This window comes from Camarhynchus parvulus, chromosome 1A (genome assembly GCF_901933205.1).
Source record: "Camarhynchus parvulus chromosome 1A, STF_HiC, whole genome shotgun sequence".
NCBI classification, from domain to species: Eukaryota; Metazoa; Chordata; class Aves; order Passeriformes; family Thraupidae; genus Camarhynchus; species Camarhynchus parvulus.
In genome coordinates, this window is record NC_044586.1 from 41,395,312 (window position 1) to 41,415,819 (window position 20,508).

Consider the following 20,508-nt stretch of genomic DNA (forward strand, 5'->3'; position numbering starts at 1 on the left):
TTCATTGAATCTGCAGTTGACACCAAATGAAGGGAACAAATAGATATTCTGGAGGGTCAGGCTGCTGTTCAGGGCTGTTCCGCCTAAATATGCAGAAGGAAGAGGCCAGTGGGAGCTGTATGACACTCAGCAAGGACAAATGTGAAGTGCTACCCGTGCGAAGGAAGCACCAGTGCCACTGCCCAGCTCTGCAGGGACATGGGGAGCAGCTGAACAGGGGCCCTGTCCAGCTCTGTTCCTAGGCAGCAAGAATGAACAACAGCCTTCTGGAATAGGTTAGCAGGGACAAGACCAGTAGATCTTGGGAAGGAATTGCATCCCAATTTCCAGCAGTTGTTTTACCACATTTAACTTTTACATTCAGTTTTGTTCCCTAGCACAAGAAAAATGTGCAAGAACTGTACCAAGTTCAGCAAAGAGCCTCTGAGCTATTAGGGCATTGGAGCCCTTGTTGTTTGATGAGATGCTGAAGGAACTGGGCTTCATCAGCTTGGAGAAGACATAGTTTGGGGGGGAATCAACAGCAGCTCACCAGCACCTATGAGGAGGTTAGCAAGAAAGTGGAGCCAGGCTCTTCATAGTGAGTGTGGCAGGAGAACAAGAGACAATGAGCCTAAATTGAAATGACAGATTTACAATGGTTAAAAGGAAGGACTTTTTACCTGTGAGGACAGTCAGGTAGTGGAATATGTTCCCCAGAGGCTGTGCAGCCTCCATCTGAGGAGGTTTGTATCACCAAATAGGGTAAAGGTCTTAGCAACTGTCCTGGTTTCAGCTAGGGTAGAGTTAATTTCTTCACAGTAGCTGTTACAGTGCTGTGTCTTGGATTCAGAATGAGAATGGTGTTGGTAACACTCTGGTGTTTTGGTCTTTTTGTTAAGTTAACTATCCTGAGTCAATTACTTTTTTCTTGTCTTATGCTCTGCCAGTGAGGAGGTACACAAAGGAAACTTGGAGAAAGCATAGCTGGGGCAGGTGACCTCAACTGACCAAAGGGATATTTCACACCATAGAACATCATGCCCAGTATATAAACTGGGGGGAGTTACCTGGAAGAGGAGCTGATCTGGGTTCGGGAAGGGAGGTCTGGCATCAGACACAGGGTAGTGAGCAATTGCATTGAGCATGAGATACTTTTTCCCTTTTTATTGTCATTTTGTGGGGGCAGTTGAACTAGAGGCCGGAGATCTCTTCCAACCTGGGTTGCCTATAGATGGCAGCATAACTTAAAGTAGGAAACTACTCATTTTTACTGAGCAAGAATCAGTAATATAAATTGATTTATAAATTGATTTCTTTTTATTGCATCAGCTGATAAAATGATTGCATCATTTTTCAGATTATGCTAACAGCTGAGTATGATAAATTTCCCAAGCTTGATAATTATAGGAATAGGAAAAATAGAAATGCATGTATAAAACTGTGCAGCAATGAAGGATCCAGATAATTCTATATGTTAAAAAGAGGATTACTCTGCAAGTCTGTGTCACTAATTCAAAATTTGATCCTTAGCTTTTATATGAAGAATTAGAGTGTCATGGACACAACAGCTACAGAGCCACTGCAGGTGTCCTACAATGCTTACCCTATTACAGTGCTTGCTGCACACCTCAAGTTTATGGTATACAGGCAAAATGATGGAAAAATCCATTTCCCTTCCATGACCCAACTGAGTGTACTTTCTTCTACCTTTGCTTTTCAATATCACCTCTTCTGTCTTCCACCTGCCCTTAAAAATCTCCCCATTTTGGAAAATTATTTTTAACTTAAGTAAAAGTTGTGTCAGCACAGGCATTGTAAAGTGCTCCAGTGCAGACAGGAAGCTGCATGCAGTTACAATGACCAGAAGAAATAAACTAGCACTAAAGTTCTGTTTAAGGAGACTATTGTGGTCATCGTCCATGTGGATGAAAAGAGTCTTGAAAACCGTCTCATCACATGCACGATTTGAATACAGAAGGTATTAAAAGTTGAGCATTGATTTGAAAAAACACAAAAGGTCAGGATAAAAGGTTTTTGTCTGAAAGGCATGCTATTTCAAAATAAAAGATCAGAAGATGTTGTTGAAAGAGGTCCCCTATAATCATTTTAGGATCATTTGTCAGTACTTCTATTGAACACTAAAAAACCCTAATCTTCTTAAGCAAATCATTCTTTCAGCAACTTTAAGGTGAAAGAGCTAATTATGTGTGCCCATAGGTTAAATTCCTAGGGTAGAAATGTTCTACCAGGGAAGTCAAGTTAGCTGTTAGAGTGTTTATATGATAAACATACTTTTTTACTTTATTTTATTTATTTGTAATTAATTTTCTTAATCCTAGCAGCTATTTTGCAGCTGAATTCAGAGAGTTTTATATGAGTGCAATACTCAGCTTTGTAAGTATAATCTATATAAGCAAAACATCTGCACCGCTGCACTTAGAAAAGAAGATTATCATTATGCACTGATCTGAATTTAAGGAAAGGATTCATGTGTTAGTCATCTCTCATTTTACTAAGCACTTCTATTGCCACCATCCTTTTCTGATAATCCTTAAAGCAATTTACTAGTACTAATGAAGAGGAGTTCCTGATTTTATTCTTAACAAAAGAGGTTTTATGTTCAGTGACCAGTTGATTGTTTTTTCAGCACAGATCATAGATAATTGGGAATTTGAATGGGAGAAATGCAAGTGTTCTTAATCTATGAAATCCTATTACTTTTAATTCCCTACAAATTTGACAACTAGTATGATCCTCAATGTGAATGTACAAATTTTCAGATCTTTCAGAAGGAGATGGCTTAAAATTACATTCCTGTCATGAAGGCAATTCAGAAGCCAGGTAGATGTGTGACTATTGGCCTCGCTCACTCATTAAAACTCCATTAAATTCTCTCAGTGCCAGTTCCTGTCAGCTGCTGATTTGAGCTCCTACAACCTGCTGATGAGGACAAGCCTCCTTTCCTTTTTCTTGCAGAACTTCTGCCTGTAACAAGTACTCAAGGGAACAAGCTGAGAAACTATTAACACTTTCTATCAGTCTGAGATCATGTCTTGCAGCACATTGTTCAGATCTAGATTCCTTCTGGACGAAATAAAACCAGAAGGTGAGCTCCAGCTGCAGGCCAAGCATATTCATGTCCTCATGGAGAAACAGGGATCCAAATGAGAGGTTGGTCATTTGGAGAGTCTCAAATCCTACACACGGGTATCTTCTGTGGAGTACATTTCAATTCTCCAATATGTTCATCTGTTTCTGTCACACCAAAAAGCTTTCTCATGTAGACATCGTCTGGGAATGTTGTCTTTGCAAGAAAGGCAGAATCAATGAAGTCAGATGTTCACACCATCTGAAGCTACTTTATTCTGCTTAGCAGAATAAAGTAGCTTTTATATTACAAAGTTCTTTTATATTACAGCAGTTTAAATGTATTTTCAGCTTATATAAAAGTGCTTCTTCCTGCTTAGAACAGGAAGGTTTTTAATGACCTTTAGAAATAACAGATTAAAAAAATTGATTCTGTCTTCCAAAATGTTCCTGCACTTAAAAACTTGAGATTGCTTCCTTCTTGGCTCCCACATTTCAATTCAAGGGATGGTAAGGAGTTCATCCTTATCCATCCCCTTGGTATCCAGCTGTATATATATGAGTAGATCTGGGTATGCTTGCCAAATGTATGTCCTAAATGAGGTGCTTAGTGCAGTCTCTGCTCCTATGGGTGGCTATTCCATACGTAACAATATTTGTTGTCCTTCTGTTAGCTTTTTCTAGTTTTAGTATACCCTTTTGAGATGAGTGATCTAGAACTGCACACAGTTAAGGATATATTTTATTTAATCCTAATTTTGCTCCTAAAGGTCTGATAAAAGTTGCCAAAATACATGAAGTCGCTCCTTGGAGCAATGGGGACACCTTCCATTCACCCTCAGCACAGGTTGAAATGACTGGGGAAGGCAAAACCTACCTTCACCCTAACCTGCTAGTGGATACATCAGATGCTGTGTTAAGCCAAGCACTTTTGGTCAGGTCATCTAGCATTTTCCCTGGGATACATAGCTCAGATGACAGCTATCCCAGAAAGGCAGCTAAAAAGGTGTGGGTTTTTTTCCTGCAGGAAAGAAGTTTCTGGAAGGAGACAAGAAGTCGTTCTTCTAGAAGTCAAAATGTGCTTCAGATTCAGCTCTGAATTTCCCTGGGTCCCGAGGGCCTGCAACTCTGGTTAGTCCTGATGCCTTGTGCCAGATTCCCCCTTTCCTGCCCATGGTGTTCTGCCTGGTGCCTGGGGCTGGGCCTGGCTCAGTGCCCCCTGACCACCCTTCACCTGTCTGGGGCAGTGGAACAGGCTCTGGCTGTGGCATGGTTGCCTGACAGACAAAAGATTTTCTCCTTCGTGAAACTCAAGTTTCAACATGCATCATTTGTGATATACGCTGCAATCAGGCCATGTAATTTATCCCAACACTTCCTTTGTAAAGCCACTTTTTTATACCTTGAAAATAATGCTTTTTAGCTAAATGGTTGACAAATTATTAAACTGTGTTACTTTAGAAATCCCGAAAAACTACAGGGCAGAGTTCACCATCTCATACTGTCCATAAGCCCTAAATCTTGGCTAGACACCTGATACAGATAGTACTTATCTCCTACCAGCATGTCCAAGGCAAAGAGTAGTTTTCTGTTTCACAACATTTTCACATAAGCATGCACTCAGACATTTAGTAATGCCTCAAGCAGCCCATCAGTTGCTTATTGTCCTAGAATAGTGTATAATATAGTGTTATAATATAGTGTTACTGTGAATTAACTCTTGTCTGTTTTCCCCTTCGGTAAAACAATATACTCCATCAAATTATAAAGCTCTCTTAAAGCTGAGAGTCCTCTACCTCTCCTTTACTCAGAGAGCTTCTCACAGCAAAACTAGGGAAGTACATCTTAGGATGTGTGGAGCAAAAGAAAATTTTCCAGATAAAAAAGAAACATTTGGCTGGATGCTTTCAACAACTGTTTTAAGAGAAGTGTGAAGGAGAGGTGATTTTGGAGGATGGGCTGACTGCTATATGAGAAGGGGTTATTGATAAGAGTGATACTCTGTGCAGTGGTGTTGAGGAGGGCAGAAATGGAGAGCAAGATGATCTGAGAAGGAAATAGTGCTCGTAAAAGGAGAAAGTCAGTAAGAGATAAGAACCTGTATCTGTGTAAATTGTCATTGCCCCATTTCACTCAATGTTTCTCAGCATATTTTCAGTGTACAGTTCAGAGTGTGACTTGTACTCACCCACTGTTGCATTCGCTTAAGGAAGGAAAGCAGTCAGTTTCTGAAATAGGAGTTCTGTTAAAAACTGGGTGGAGATCCTTGTTAGCTTGACTGGCAGGAGCCAGCTGAGATACTTCAGGGAATATATAGTACAGTGGGGTGTGGGCTGTCAAGGAACATGCTGATTAAAGGGCAGTTTAAAATAAAAGACAATCTAATGGAGAAAAAGCATGATTTGGGTCTATCTCACAGCAAGTGCAGACTCGGTGTGATTATAGTATTCAAACTGGCTCTAAGATTTCATTTTATGTTCCTTGTTTTCAAAAGAAGCCAAAGCGTGTATTCTGCTATTAATTTATAGCAGCTTTTTAGTGTTTTTAATCAGTAAATAGGAGAAAAGCATCATATCAACCTTCCCCCATCTCTCCATGTCATGCATTTTTATTTTATTCTTTTATTTTGCCCTGACTTCCTAATTTCACCTTTTATTTGAAGCCATTCCTCTCTCTGATGCTGAGAACCATCCTATGCAGCAAATGACTTGTGCCCCACTAAGCCAGAGCTGTGACCTTTTAATGTTACCATCCCAGTCAGAGGTCCTGCCATGGTCCTTCAGCGCTCATCCCTGCCTGTCCCTGCACTGGGGACTGTCATTCAGCTTTGCATTTCTTTCCCATCTTGCTGGTACAGAAAGAGCTCTGTAAAGTAAAACTGCAGGACAGAGGTCCAGTTTCACTGTAGGAACATAGGTTCATAAAGTCGCTGCCTCATTTTTTGATTGACCTCAGCCCTTCAATGCTTGAGAGCTCTCCAATATGGGCTCAAGAGTGTCAGACAGAGCAAGAAGAGACCCAGTTGCACCCAGAGCTTGTCTGACTTGAATTTACCCAACAAAGACTTTAGCAAACAGAAGAAAAATAAGTTTGCAGGAGACTGGTATATTGTCTTTGGCAAAGCAGCTGGCCTACAGCTGATACTTTTTCCTCTGAGGACCTTTTTGATGCTGAGTCTGTTCAGGAACTGTGAAGTGATTTGTTATCTTCAAAGGACAGGTTCCTCTTTAGTGCTTTGAAGGCTTAGTTGATCAAACAGATGAAGTGCTATTCCTAAAATGCAGTAAAAAGTGGTACTCTGTTCACAATCTAAAAAATTCTAATGAATTGAAAAATGAGAATCAGGTGAATGAGAAAACTTCATCCTTGAAAACTTCTCCCTCCTGCTCGATATATTTAAGCAACACAGATGTAGAAGGTAAATCCCTTACTGTATGGTACAACTATGTTTTATGCTGTGGTCTCTTGGACTAATATCAGGAAGTAATTGTAAAAATACTACATCAAAGGTTTTTGTTTTGTCACATGCAGTGTTTACTTCTAAACATCATTCTCTTCCAATGTTATAATGCTGAGAAACAATACATGAAAAGAACCAATTAGCATTTCTACTGTTGGAACTTCATCTGTCACTGGTATTTACTAGCCTCTTTTATGTTCTTCACTGTAATACATGAGCAATTTTCTGTGGCTTATAACCCTCCTGTTTTCAGACAGGAATTTTTGCAGGTAGAAGGATTCATATTTCAGTTTATTACTAGCATAACTGTCCATCTGAGATAAGAACATCACAAGAAATTTGATTCTAGGATTTAAATTGCTTTTAGGCATTAGGAGATTCCCAGTCTGTCACATTTTTAACAATTGAGTAAAGTATAAAATAGCATATTGTGTAGACGTTCTTGCTGAAAGACCATCATGCAGCTGTGAAGGAATGTTGAGGTAAAATCAGAGCCAGACAGACAAATTCACAAAAAGTATTTGTGTGGGAAGGGCATTTGATTTTACATGCCACAGTCTAACCACAAAGGTTATCAGAGAGACCTGCGTAGGCTCAGACAGCATTGAAACAAGGTGTTGAGTCAAAAGAACTGCTATTTTCCAGAGATACACATATGGGGGAGAAACTGTGAAAATTGTGTCACATTCCTGATGTTCTGTGTTTCAAAAGGCACATTGACACATGCTTGCTATAAAATAATTCAATATACATTCCTTGTTCCTAGAATATCAGATTGATACAATTCATACAAATGAGATTCCAGCAGAGGCTGCACATACAGGCACACATGTACATGCACACTTTAGAGGATATCTCTGACCTGTCTCTGGTTACTCAGAACATCTGAGGAAGAAGGACTTTTCCAGGGCTCTTTGTTAACTCTGCGTGGAAAGATCTCTGCATTGGATACCTACATTCATGTGCAGCTGCTTATCTCAGATACAGACAGATCATTCTACTGGAGTGTAACAATTTGCATGACACTACTAACAGGAATCAAAACGTGGGCATAATTTACTGCAGTTTTTTTTTTCCTTTTAATGGCTTAGTTATCTATAAAAGTGGAGTCATTCCGAGTTGAAATAAAACAAATCTATATTAATAGACTCTTGAAATGAATATGTTTCTTTTCAGGGTTCATAATTAGTACATCATACAACTTTATTCCATAGGTGTTTCTTTTGCATCTCATAGTAAGCACAACAGACTAAACAGAATTTGCTAGATGTACTAGATTTACTAGATTATTCTGGTATATTTTAGTGGCAAATGTGCAAAAGACTATCTTATGGGGTTTTAGATATGCTATATTTTAGTGGATAAAGTGTGGGTTTCCAGGGCAAAAACCTAGTAGGAATTGCAATAGACAAAATAATTAATACTTCTCTTTAAAAGCTGAGGCATTCCTGATATTTCAGAACTGCTTATGAAAGTCAGGCCTGCCTGAAAGCTGTACATGAAGCTGACTGCAGAGACCTCCCAAGAGAAAAGAAGGCTTGGATGTTCTAGATGCTTTAGAGTAGAGCCAAGCTCTCTTTTACCCAGTTCATGAGGGTCGGGATATTCTGAGCCAAGCACACTTACAGCCCCATCCACTAGCAGATAGCCTGAGGCTGGCTTTTTCTAAGCAGTTTTAATGTTCTCAGCCAAGCTGCAACAGAGTCCACAGTAAATAATGTGGGCAGTGCAGGCGTGGCTTTCCCAGCCTTCAGCCTGCTCTTACTCCTGCTGTGTATGTAGGGAGGTTATGTGTGGACATAATTTGCAATTCCATGTTGAAGAATTTTTGGGATCTATGCCTGCTTTTTTTAAAACCCTAGGAAATTGCTGGCTAGAAAGTGCATAGAAGAATAGCAGGAAGAAAGATACTGAAACTGAGATTCCCCGTGCAACCTCAATTCAATCTTCTTCTGTGTTGCTGTTCTTATACAGCCCTTTATTAATTATTTTCCCACAGGAAATGTGAAGGATGGATAGAGTTCTGAGGAAGACTTAAGAATTGTGTAGTGAAAGAGGCTTTGTGTTGTGATCTGTTCTTATGATGGAGGGATCCATAGAGAAAGGAAAAATGGTCTTTTGTTTCAGACAGTTGAATACAGAATTGTAAAATGTGGAATTGCAGCAGCTGAGTTCTGTGGGACTAGATTCTGTCCTTGCCTCCAGTATAGAATTCTTGTGTAGGAAATTTGTCAAGGCATTTACCCACAGATTTTTTACAAATGTGTCCTCACTTTCACGGAAAGCTTTTTTTGAGACCCTGTCTTCTGCAAAGTGTGAGCCATGAATTGAAATTGAAAATAACAATACACTGAATTTCCTTTCCTGAAAATTCAATAGTAAGGATCAGTTTTCACCTAAATTACATGGAGAATGTTTCCTCTAATTTCAGCCCAGCCCCCAATTTGGAGATGAATGATTCTTTCATATTTACTGTTTGTGAGGCATGGTACTATAATATAATTAAATGTTTATAAGGAAATCAAAACATCTCTTCAGAGCAGGGTTTTAACACTTCCATGGAGCATGGAGCTGTGCTAAATGTCAAAGGATGCTTTCCATAGCTCCCTTTCTGATGGTAGTGGCTGTTCTATCCCTTGGGTGAGACTACAGATTCATGGGAACAGAGTATAAACAATATTATTAAAGTTATTTCCTAACACATTGTCACAATGGCATTTGGTGGCATTTTCTAACTCTGAATGCTTGACCTTGGGATTTCTGATGCGTTTTCTGAATAAGCACTGATAGTCACAGTACCTTAACTTATAAATAAAACATCCTGAGGCATCTAAACAGAGCAACTCTTGCATATATGGTCTCTTTTCAGGAGTAGCTCCAAAGGAGTAATTTGTTTTGATTGAACAAGCATTTGTTATTCAGAAATGCTCACAGAACCTGATCTAATCACCACTGATATAAGTGTTAAGTATCACATTTGCTCACAAAAGGTGATGGAGCTGACTGTTATGATGTGGCCCTCAGATAGCAGTTTAATTTTTCTAAATGTATATAGTAATTATCTCAGACAAAGAAACATGCAGTCATAAGATGGTAACTTCATTTGCTGCCAAATTGAGCACAAAATACAACAAATATGCTGAAATTTCTATATTTTCCCATTGTTCTGTAATTTTATGGAGACCTGCAATATCTGGTTCAATGTACTTTAAATTGTGAGAGATGATTAAATGAACGTGATGGAAGCCATGGGAGCTAAATGCTGAGTTCTGAAGGTAAAAATGCTCTGCCTTTGCCCTTTTGATCCACACTGTGTCTTTGTCAAGCAGAAGGTGATCCGAGAGAATAAGAACTCCTGATTTAACTAAATTACAAGATAAAATGAAACAGCAGGTGAGGAAACTTCAATCATAATGGGAACAATGCCAACCCTTGTATGTACACTACAGCTGTCTAAATCTCCAAATGAAGGTATTAACTCAGATCAAAGATATTCATACAAATGGAAAGGGAAGGCTGAAACTCAAAGTAATAAAGCAGGTAACTATAGGCATTTACAGCACAATGGTTTGCATTTAAATCAGCAACAGCACTGGTATCCTATTTCTGGGGGCTGTGACAACTTTCTTTCAAAAGGATTTTCTGAAATATCCAGAAAATAATAATTTCAAGTGGCTGAACCACTGGAAGGCAGATATAAGACTGCAGCAGTGTCAGGTTGCCCTGATGGAGGCTTTGAAACCCATCCCCTTCTGTGAGAAACACGAAGGATGAACAGCAGGCTTTGCACTGGGACTTAGCAGAGGCACGTTCCTGAGCATTACAGCATTACTGCTGTGACCTTTGGCAGCTTTCCTAATTACCTCTCCATGCCCAGCATTTAATCTTTTAGTACCTGTGTTTCCTTTTCCTCCTCCTCTTCTGTGTTTTGGAGGTAAGCCTCCAAAAAAAAAAAAAAAAAAAAGAAAGGAGAGCCTGTTAGCCTGTTCTCTTCACAATGAGGAAGATAGGATATAGAATCAACATGAAACCTCAGTCCATTTAGCATTAAGAACTGCTGAAGCCACAAACTCCCTGATTTGTATAAGCTGCTCATTTTGAAGAGGAAAGTAAAACTAACAGTAACTGCCAGTGAAAAGAAAGAAAAAGGAGAGAAAAGGCAGACAAAATATTTAATACCAGCCTGGTGGTCAATGAACATGTTGTCAGTTCTCTGGTTTGTGTGCAGCTAGATCTGCAGAAAACACCACAACTTTTTGAAGGAGAAGGAAATCATGGCCAACTGAGCAAGCCCTGGATTCAAAAGTGAATGATGCAGTAAACTGTGCATCTTAATGGGTGTGACTTCTGATAAGGATTGCTGGTGCTTGACAACTTACTTTGTTAATGCAAAGTATTTCTTATGTGATGGATAGCCTCGAATACATTTGATAAAACATTGATAATATTTTTAATTATTAATTTTAATACAGAGGATAGTGAGCAGTGTAGGACTGCACAACACAGAGAAGTTGTGCCTGAGTGAGCCTTTGGAGCACTGTATGCCCCACCTGAGAACAATCAAGTACTTCAAAATGAGGTCCCTGGAATGCAAAACTAGAGGTGTTTCAAAGATCCATATCTTTTGGTACTTTGGTACCTGATTTGGGGTGTAGGGTGACATGTGCTGGGCTGGAATTTGTTGTCTATACTCTGTGCAACTTCTGCCATCATGGTTTCTACAGGATTTCTTTAAAACTCATGGATCAGCCATTCCTTTCCTTAACATACTTGCAGAAGACAAAGGACTGACCTGATATATTTGTCCTCAACTAGAGAGTATTCAGACCCAGAATTCCCTTCTCCTAATTACTGTGGGGTGGATTTATCCTCTGTTTCTTTGTGAAAGATTGTCGCTCTGCTGATAAAGAATTCACAATTCATTGTAGTACTAGATGGCAGCAAGAGTGAGCACAGCTTTGTAGATTGATGACAAGATATTCCTCTGGAAGAGAAGATGTCTGCTAAAAAGATTGCTTATGAATTTCACTCAGGGATTATTCAATTACAAACAAAATTTATCATCTTATGGACAGTGTGGGAAATGAAACAAGGGGATGGGAACTATCAGACTAAGGGAAGGTCATTGGTTTGATGTCTTGGTTAGCTGCAATGATGGGAATGGACTGGTTTATCATCCAAGAGGATTAAAAAGAGACAAAATAATGCAAAAGAAAACGTAGAAAGTAAACTTAGGAATAAAAAATAAATAATCGTCTGTTCAGAAAGACGTTAGAAGTCAGTTTTCTTTGGCATTTACTTGATGCGAACCCATTACTTTGTGGAGGGAGTGGGTGTAGGTTAAAGGCTAGTAAGCTTTATTCCCATGTAAACTTAAAGCAAGATAATAGAAATCACGTATTACAACTTTTTTACTAGCACAAAACCCTTCTAAATTTTAAGACAATGGCCATGGTGTTGCATTATTGGAAGAATTATTCTTTCTAAGTATAGGGCTTCCAGTGCCTGGCAATCCAATATCAGGGCTTCAGGGCACCCTGCCAAAGCATCAGCACACTCCAGCCTGGCTAAGCCCAAAACAAAGACACACTTCAACAGAAGCTCTTTTGACCCTGTTTTCCTGCAGTGCTGCAGTAGGTAGTTGATAAAAGGTCTAGCCTCATAGCTAAAGTCAGCCTTTGGCTTTGGCTTTAGTATCACCATTATCCAGGCACCATGTTTGAGAAACTGTTAGGAAGTCACCCCAGCACCCATCAGGGAAATATGTATTAGCTCAGTAGTCTGAGAACTTGAGTACAACAAAGATGACTGTGCCCTCTTATGTCTGAATTTGAATTCTAGGATCTGTCTTTGAAAAAATACATATTCATCTGATGTTTCGCACTGTAAAGTACAAAGGATCCTAGAGAAGGTACTCAAACCAGAAATGGCAGCAAAAATGTATGATAGGAATGCATAGCAAAAGAGTGATACTGCTGAAATGATGAATAGATAGAGGGATATTACACTGCTGCTGAGGACATGGAATGAGATTTCTAGATTGCAAGATATAGCAAGTATGTACTTCAAACAACCACCCACGGAGCTGCGATGTTTGTGAAGAACGTGACCTGCTTGTGAGGCAATTTCTTGAAACAGTTTTGGATTTAATTAGGGGTACAAAGAACAGCTGCACACATAAAGTACTCCAGAAGAAATAGAATGGAAAGTAAAAATAGTATTATTTTAAAACCATGAAAATCTTGGAAGGATTAAAACTATGAGATAGCAGAGATCGTGAGCAAATATTGCAGGCAACTGCAAAGAGAAGTGGTTTCTAAATTCAAACCTGGGAAATTGCATTCTAATTCTGCAGAACTGGAGAGAATTTCAGTCAGTTTACCTTCATGATGTCAAGATTAATATATTTTTTGTATCTATAAAACCTCGTGAAAACTACCCATTTCGGTAGCTCAGATACTGTATGGTCTCCTCCATTACAACAGATGTCTTCTACAACAGACTGGGGAACAAAGTTATGCTTGATCTTTATCTCCGATTGAGAGGATTTTTCTTAGCTTAAGTCTTGATTTGCTCTCATGCTAGTAATCTTGAAGTCACTGCGGACTCAGACCATTTTTTTCCTCTCCAGAACCCTCCCTTGAAATGAATTTCCTCTCTCACAAATTTCAGAAAGTTGATTAATAATTCTTCTGTATGTCTTTCCTTACATTATTTCTGTCTCATTATTTTTTCTTTTTATTGTCCTGAAGTCTTTGGTCTATAAATGTAACTGGGTTAAGAATGCTGAAATGAGAGAGTTTTATGCTTTCAGAAAATAGTTTCTGTCTACTGTGAAAGTACACAATGGCCTTCCTCACCAAAATGTATGAAAGTTGACAGTGAATTTTCAGAATATTTATGTATTTCTGCAGTGTAAACTCTACAGATTATATGTGTAATGTCTTTTGAGAGACTGTGAGGTTGTCCCTTATCAGCAACTCTGATTTGCAAAATCTTTTTTTGTTGCATGGAGGAGAAGGGCAAACACCTGGGAACTTGCTCGGCCTTGGATGCCAAAGCACATCCTTAGCTCCTGCTGCAGGTGTTTGCCTGCATCATACCTGTGATGGCTTTTCTCTTCAGGCAATATCCTCTATCTTCTTCCAGTTCTTCATGCTACAGCAGGAATGTTGCACAAGATATGCTGCTACATAGTTTAGTTGAGAAATACCCAAATTTTGGTAGCAAAATGGTGACAAATGCTGCCCATGTACCCATGCTGCCATAACCACTGAAAACTGGTGACAATTGTTCTTCCTAAGTAAGGTGAAGGAAAACAAGACAGAATGACTTTAAGTGAATTTTCTGGAATTATTTTTCTTCTGTATGTAACAACTTTCCAATAATTTTTTTTTCTGCAGTTCTCGCTAAAATAACAAGTATTTATTGTTCTTTAAAATTTTTCTCTGGATTTTTAATTTCAGTAAAATATTATAGAAAGAAAATTATATCAGAAGAGAAATCAAAGTTCCAGAAACTGGTCATACAGATTTGTTGATAAAAATATTTCATAATAGTCTCAGAAACATTATGAACATTTTCTTAAATGACCACTATTAATGCATTTTTCAATGGTCAGCATATTCAAGATGCCAAAATCAGCGGAAGAATGTTTTCATTCATTTTGATGATAAACTAAATTAGAACATCTATGTTTTCTCTACTGTGACTGATCATGTTAGTGACTGAAACAACAGCAAATATTCATGATGAAGTTATATTAAATGATCGTATGGGAGATACATACATACAGTTTTCTACTGTAATATAGTTCTTGCAAAACCACTTTTTAATACATTGTGACTTTGGCATATTAAGCCTTACAAGATCTATTGGTTCTGGTAAAACATGTTTCTGAAGTGCCCCTAGAAGTTCCCTCCAATTTAGGAAAAATGTCATCTAGAAATTTTGCATTTATCTTACACTCTGTTTAGAAAGACACTGAAAAAGATCTGACATGAGCAAAATACTTCTTAAGATCTGCCTTCTTTTTCATATGAGGCATTGGATGGTTAAAGATAACCACTCATCAATCATTTTATTTTACTCAAGTGGTCAGGACAATAATTCAGCCTACATTTAAGGCCAGGAGGAGTGACCAAGGCTCCAAACTTGGCATCTAGAACATATATAGGGCAGTAAAGGAGCTGTGGATTCTCTTCCTATTGCCAAGAACTATGTAAAGATTTCATTCACAAAACACTGAAACCTGACAAATTAGACCCCAGGCTCATCTAGCTCCATAGCCTACCTCCAACAGTAGCAGGTGCCCAAGGAGATTAGAAACAGGTAGGAATGCAGTAGTAACTCCCCAGAATATTTTCCTGCCTGCCACCAATTTGTGGATCAGGATATCCCTTGTCAAAGACATTTTCTCAAAGACATTTCTTCATTTGCCTAAATTGAGATGTGTTTCCTTTGTTCACTTTCCCTGGAGAAGTTGGAGACTTTTATCAGTAGAAACATCTTGTGGCACCAAGTCCTCCAGCTCCCCAGAGCTGTGAGCAGTGGGAAGAATGAGCTCCTTGTTTGCTATGAGCCTCTCTCCCTCATTTGTGGCTTCATAGTTCTGTACTAGGAAAAGCAACAGTCATCCCCTATTCACCTTATCCAGGCCTCTTAAAGTTCTGTAGTCCACATCCATATCACTCCTTGGTCATATTCAGTCTTAAAGATTTTGTCTGCCTAGTTGTTTCCCATAGGAAAGTTGTTCAACAACTTTGAAGATCTTTGTTATTTTTCTATGACCTCTTCTTATTTCAGTCTAGCTGAGCAGAGCTAATCGTCTTTGGTTGGCTTTGATTCATCAAGAAAACAAAAATTAGCTGTTGTTATTCACTGCAGATCTAAATATGTAGGAAAAAAGGAGTTCTACTCCCTTTTCCTGCCTTCCATATAGGCTTTCAGCTTTCATTGTTGTTATAAAAAATAAGTAGTTTCTTTCTAACCAGTAAAAAAAATTATCTTGTTGGTATTTACAACTGCTTCTCAGTTGTCCATTCCAGAAGAAGTCAGTTCTTGATAACAATAAAACATTGTAATTTACTTTTATTATGTTTCAAGTTATATATTTTACTTTATTGTGATAATATTTACTAATCAGCATTAAAATAAAAAATTAATACCGTAAAAAAGTATACAATAGCAGAAAAATTATTAATTTTTTTGGTATTGCAGCAGAAATGAAACTAATTTTTCCAATTTCCTCCTTGAAAGGCTGTAACCCATAATTTTTAAGATTCTGCATCAGAATGGCATATAAAAGGCCATGAACCTCCTCCTTGTGGCTTATTATTTTTTGATTAGTAAAAAAATGCTATCATCTCCCCTTCCCTACTTTAAGCATCAGGAGCACCAGAGTGGTCTCTGGAGTGTCCTTTGTGAAGCCAGGGCTGAGGGCCAGGAAGACAGGCAGTAGTGGGATGGGGGCAGGCACCACTTTGCAGCTTTTGATGTTGCTCTGCATTGTGTCTGAGAGGACCAAGGCCCGGCTCAGTCCTCTGAATTACACTCTGGGAAACAGATGCTGAAACTGATGATGGCAAAGTTAGCAGCTGGGAAATTTTCACATAGTTCAGTGCCCAAGTTCCTTTTTGGGTCTGGGTCTCTCTTAGCATGTAGAGTGCAGGGTAACAGTTACCACATTCATCCACAGAAGCTTTGATGTATGTCTTGCATCCTTAGCAAAGGATAGGGAGTGGGAGGCTGCCGGGCCCTAAAGCCTTTTGAACTATCTCCATGTTTAACCCTTTTTTTGTAAATGTTCCAGATATGAACCAAACCAAACCAACCAACCAACCAACCAAAACCAAAACCAAATAACCACAACAACCTCACCCACCCCACCAAAAAACCCCAAAGAAACTAAAGAACCCCCCAAAAACCCTATCTTAAAAGGAAGGATAAAAAATAGCAATTTATTATTTAAACAAGTGAAAAATACTGGAAATCAAAGAACTGACTCAGTTTTGAGTAATATTAATGTTGTTTTCCTCTGATACTGTCTTTAACTCTTGATATATCATGCCTCTGAGGAAAAGTGGTATTGCAGCTGCTGGTAGTAATTATTAGATAAAGGTTGCAATTGTGCGCTTACTTTCCTCCCCCCTCCCCAAAAGTGTCTGATTGTTAAAACATTCTCTGAAGAAGCTGTTTCAAGCTTTTCTGCTATGCTAGACTTCATCTGTGGTGATTAGCAGCCTCTTTCCTTTGAAGATTTAGTGCAAGCAAACTATACTTCTGTGACCTTTCATTTATGTTCTGAACTCTGAAAATTCTTGCTTGGCACAAAAGAAGAAATGCACATGCCAGCCTGACAAAAGGAAAAGAGCTTTCTGAAATGGAAAGATATAAATCAGGAAGCAATTCCCTATTCTTGCCTCTTTAGATGGATTACTGCAGATATTCTCTTTTTCTAGCCCAGGGAATATAACTTATCTTTAGAAATTGCCATTCAGAGTTTGCCCTCACAGTTGAGCCTTGGGCATGACGCATCAGAAATTTGTTTTCAGTTTGTGGCTATGATTTAGATGTGCTGTACAGCCTCGTCAAGTGACCAGTAACAAGAGTAAATGGTCCTAATAGAGATCAAAAGATTGACTTTTAAATCTGAGTGAGTCACTGTCAGGATGCTAATTTGAACTGGACACTCTTTATAGGTACAGATTCATTTTCTCATTACACAGACAGATAGAATGGATCAGATGAGTTGCCTTGTGACAGTACTTATTTATCTACAGCCTATATTCCCTATGGCAGAGCTCCAAGGTGGCCTCAGCATTGGCCTCTTTAAAATAAACCTTTTGGTGTAGACTCTTACTTGAAGTCTCTCTGGTGCTATCAGTAAAAATTATGGCAGTACCTTTCTATTCTTTGTTTGCTTTTTCTTTTCAAATAGGACTGTACTGATGAAAAATGAATGCTTTATCATGTGAACTTGTGGTGCCTATGGTTGGAGGGCAGAGGGGAAACACTGATTCAGGCAGGGTTCTTACTTCTCAAAACATACAAATAATAACCCACAGCCCCAGACTCAAGTGGAAATAACATTTTTGCATATGATGAACCACAAAGACACTTGTAGCATTGTTAAAGGGTACCAGGAAAGATCACAATGCTCCAGAAAACAATCCTTGTGGCCGAGCAGTTTACATAATGAACCTTTGGTAACTGTAAAAGTTCATCAATAAAATCTGTGTCCCTTTGGTTTTCTGAAGTCAGGAATTCGACTTAACACCTTACATCACTGGAGAGTGGTTGCTGAAATTAAATTTTTGATTTCCAGGATGCAGTTACTGGAATGTAGGAGAATTACTTGGCTGAGATGAGCTTGCCTCTTGCCATAGGTAATCCATATCCAGCTCTCTGAAAATGCACTACCACTTCAGATGGGTAATAATTCAGTAATTATTTTCCTTTTGGCAGAGCTTTGTTTATGGCAAAACATTTACAAATATCTATTTTACTTTTTTAAGGTCTTTTCATGTGCCATAAGATGGCACATATATTGAATCCCTTCTGGTGGTTTTGTTAGTTGATATTTTTTTCCATTAACCTGAATAAGGCTTATTTCCATTCTGCAGTGTTGAAGTGAATTTAATTTTTCACAAATACTTATCAAAATAGTTTTATTTTCTATCCTCTCTGGTGATTTATAAATATTTCACAGCTTCCTGGTGATAAGCCTGTTGCTATCTACATTTCTCCTTATGGAGAACAGCAGAATACTGCAGTTAATCAGTTTTCTTTGACACTATTCATAAATGGATAAACCATATAAATTAATCCCATCTAACTGTCTCTCATCTAAGAGAGAGCATAAGGCATGACTCAAAATATTTCCATACAATTAAGAGAGTGAAGTTACTGAAGTTCAAACACTTCTGCTGTTTGTCTCCAATATAGAATTGAGTTTAACTGGTCCAGGCTAGTCCTGGTAGAACTAGTGTGTGAGAACACGCAGAGAGGTTGGTTGGTGTGGTTTGATAGATAATATGTCCTCCTCTCAACAACAGACATTGTTCCTCCTTTCCTAAAACTTCACTCGAAAACTAAAATGCTGTGGAATGACAATTCTGCTCCAGCGGGAAATGCTTGCTCGTGATGTTGCAGCTGATGCAGATACAGTCATTTTGACAAAAGAAGAGCCCTGGGAAAAGAATTTCACCTGGTAAGGTGGAAGAAGATTTTTTTAAAAAGTGAAAAAAAACACAAGATAGAACTGGAGAAAGAGAGTACAGAGAAAAAAAAATTACACTAATGTTCAGGAGTAGAGCGACATGGAAAAGAAAGGAAAAAAGAGAATGAGCTAAAGGGGGAGCAGGACATAAAAATTAATGTGTAAATGTTTTGAAAGGCTTTCCAGAGGGAAGATATGAAAAATAAAAATACATATGAATAAAGGAGATTGAACCATGTGTTCAGAGGTATTGAGAGATCAGTTTTATGCAACATGATGAAAACCTTTTATTTATAACAGCACACTCTGCCAACACTTAAGTAAGTCTGAGCTGATTCTGTTAACATCAGCAGCTTTCTATGTAACAATTTTCAAATTAAAAAAAGTCAGAAAAATCCAGGGGAGTCATCTGACTCCCCTGGAATTCATGGGATATGCAGCCATATAAACTAAAAGCAGAATTGAGCAAGGTCATTTGAGTCACTGACAGTAATAACATTTTTCTGTGCTATTTTGGGATTAGTGTCATAAAGACATGAGGTTTGTTCAAACCTTACTTTGTGGTGTTACTTTCATCGTCCTAAGAGATATATTTTCTTTTGAAAAAAATTGTAAAAGTACAAAAACTAAACCCAAGTCTGACAATTTCTATTAATTATGTTAGTAAAATAGTGTAATATGCACTTAGAAGATAAATATTTATGAATCAATTCTCACTCAGCTAGTTGTATACACTCATATTTGAATATATAAGCTACTTTTTTCTTAACATTTTTAAAAAATATTACTCATAAAAGATTTTCATGTGTGCTTTTCCTATGTTTTCCTTTGGGGATCAATAGTGCCCTGAGGGTTACTATGCTCAATTTGTCTTTCTTGCTGGAGGTTGCTGCAGGTCCTAGAGACCACCCCTCTGAAGTGGGAACAAAGGCAACACTTGAGCATATCCTCTCTAAATGAAGCAAAACAGTGGGAAAGAAAATTCCAGGCTCTGAGACTGGGGTGAGAGGCTAGAGTGTAGAAAGAGTGTTAACTTCTCTTTATACTCTTTGATACACAGAACAGAGATAAATAAAGAGCAGCTATTGTCCAACAGATGTACTCTGAGCTAAGCCTCTATCAATCCAATCATCATCGTATTAATGAGGTGGGATAAAGAGATTGCCCTGAAAAAAGTGACATAAGTCACTTTTCCCATTCCCTAACAATTTCCTTCCTTGGTTTTCTTTTATTGCAGTGTCCCTATTATTGGATGCCAAAAGTTCAGAGGATTTGGCAGGCTGCTGCTATCATGTGGCAGCCCCCTTTGGGGCACAGTAGATACCTTGTGGGTTTACATTGTGTACGTCCTTTCCACATGCTTGGGTCAGGGCACTCTTTTTATCCCTGCAATGCTGAAACACTGACACAAAACTGCAGCTGGAGCTGTAAAGAACACCATCAGCTTGAAGGCCAGCCCTCAGAGCAACTTTATTGGGCAACAAAGCAAGATTTTACAATGGAAGGAACCAAAAAAGGCAAGAAGCATAGCAGACTTTTTGATTCCATTTATCAAAAGTGGAGTTTTCCAGTAGGGTTGCAGATTTCACTTACCAGTGGGCTTTAGTATTCTGCCAATGGCAAGCACCTGAAATACCTCTGATGTGACTATTAAAAGCTCTATTCAGAATATGTCAGATTCTATCATTGTAAGAGAAGATGAAATCAGCTCTTTTCCAGACCCTGCTTGGAGAGATGATTTGACTGTTTGCAGCAAAGT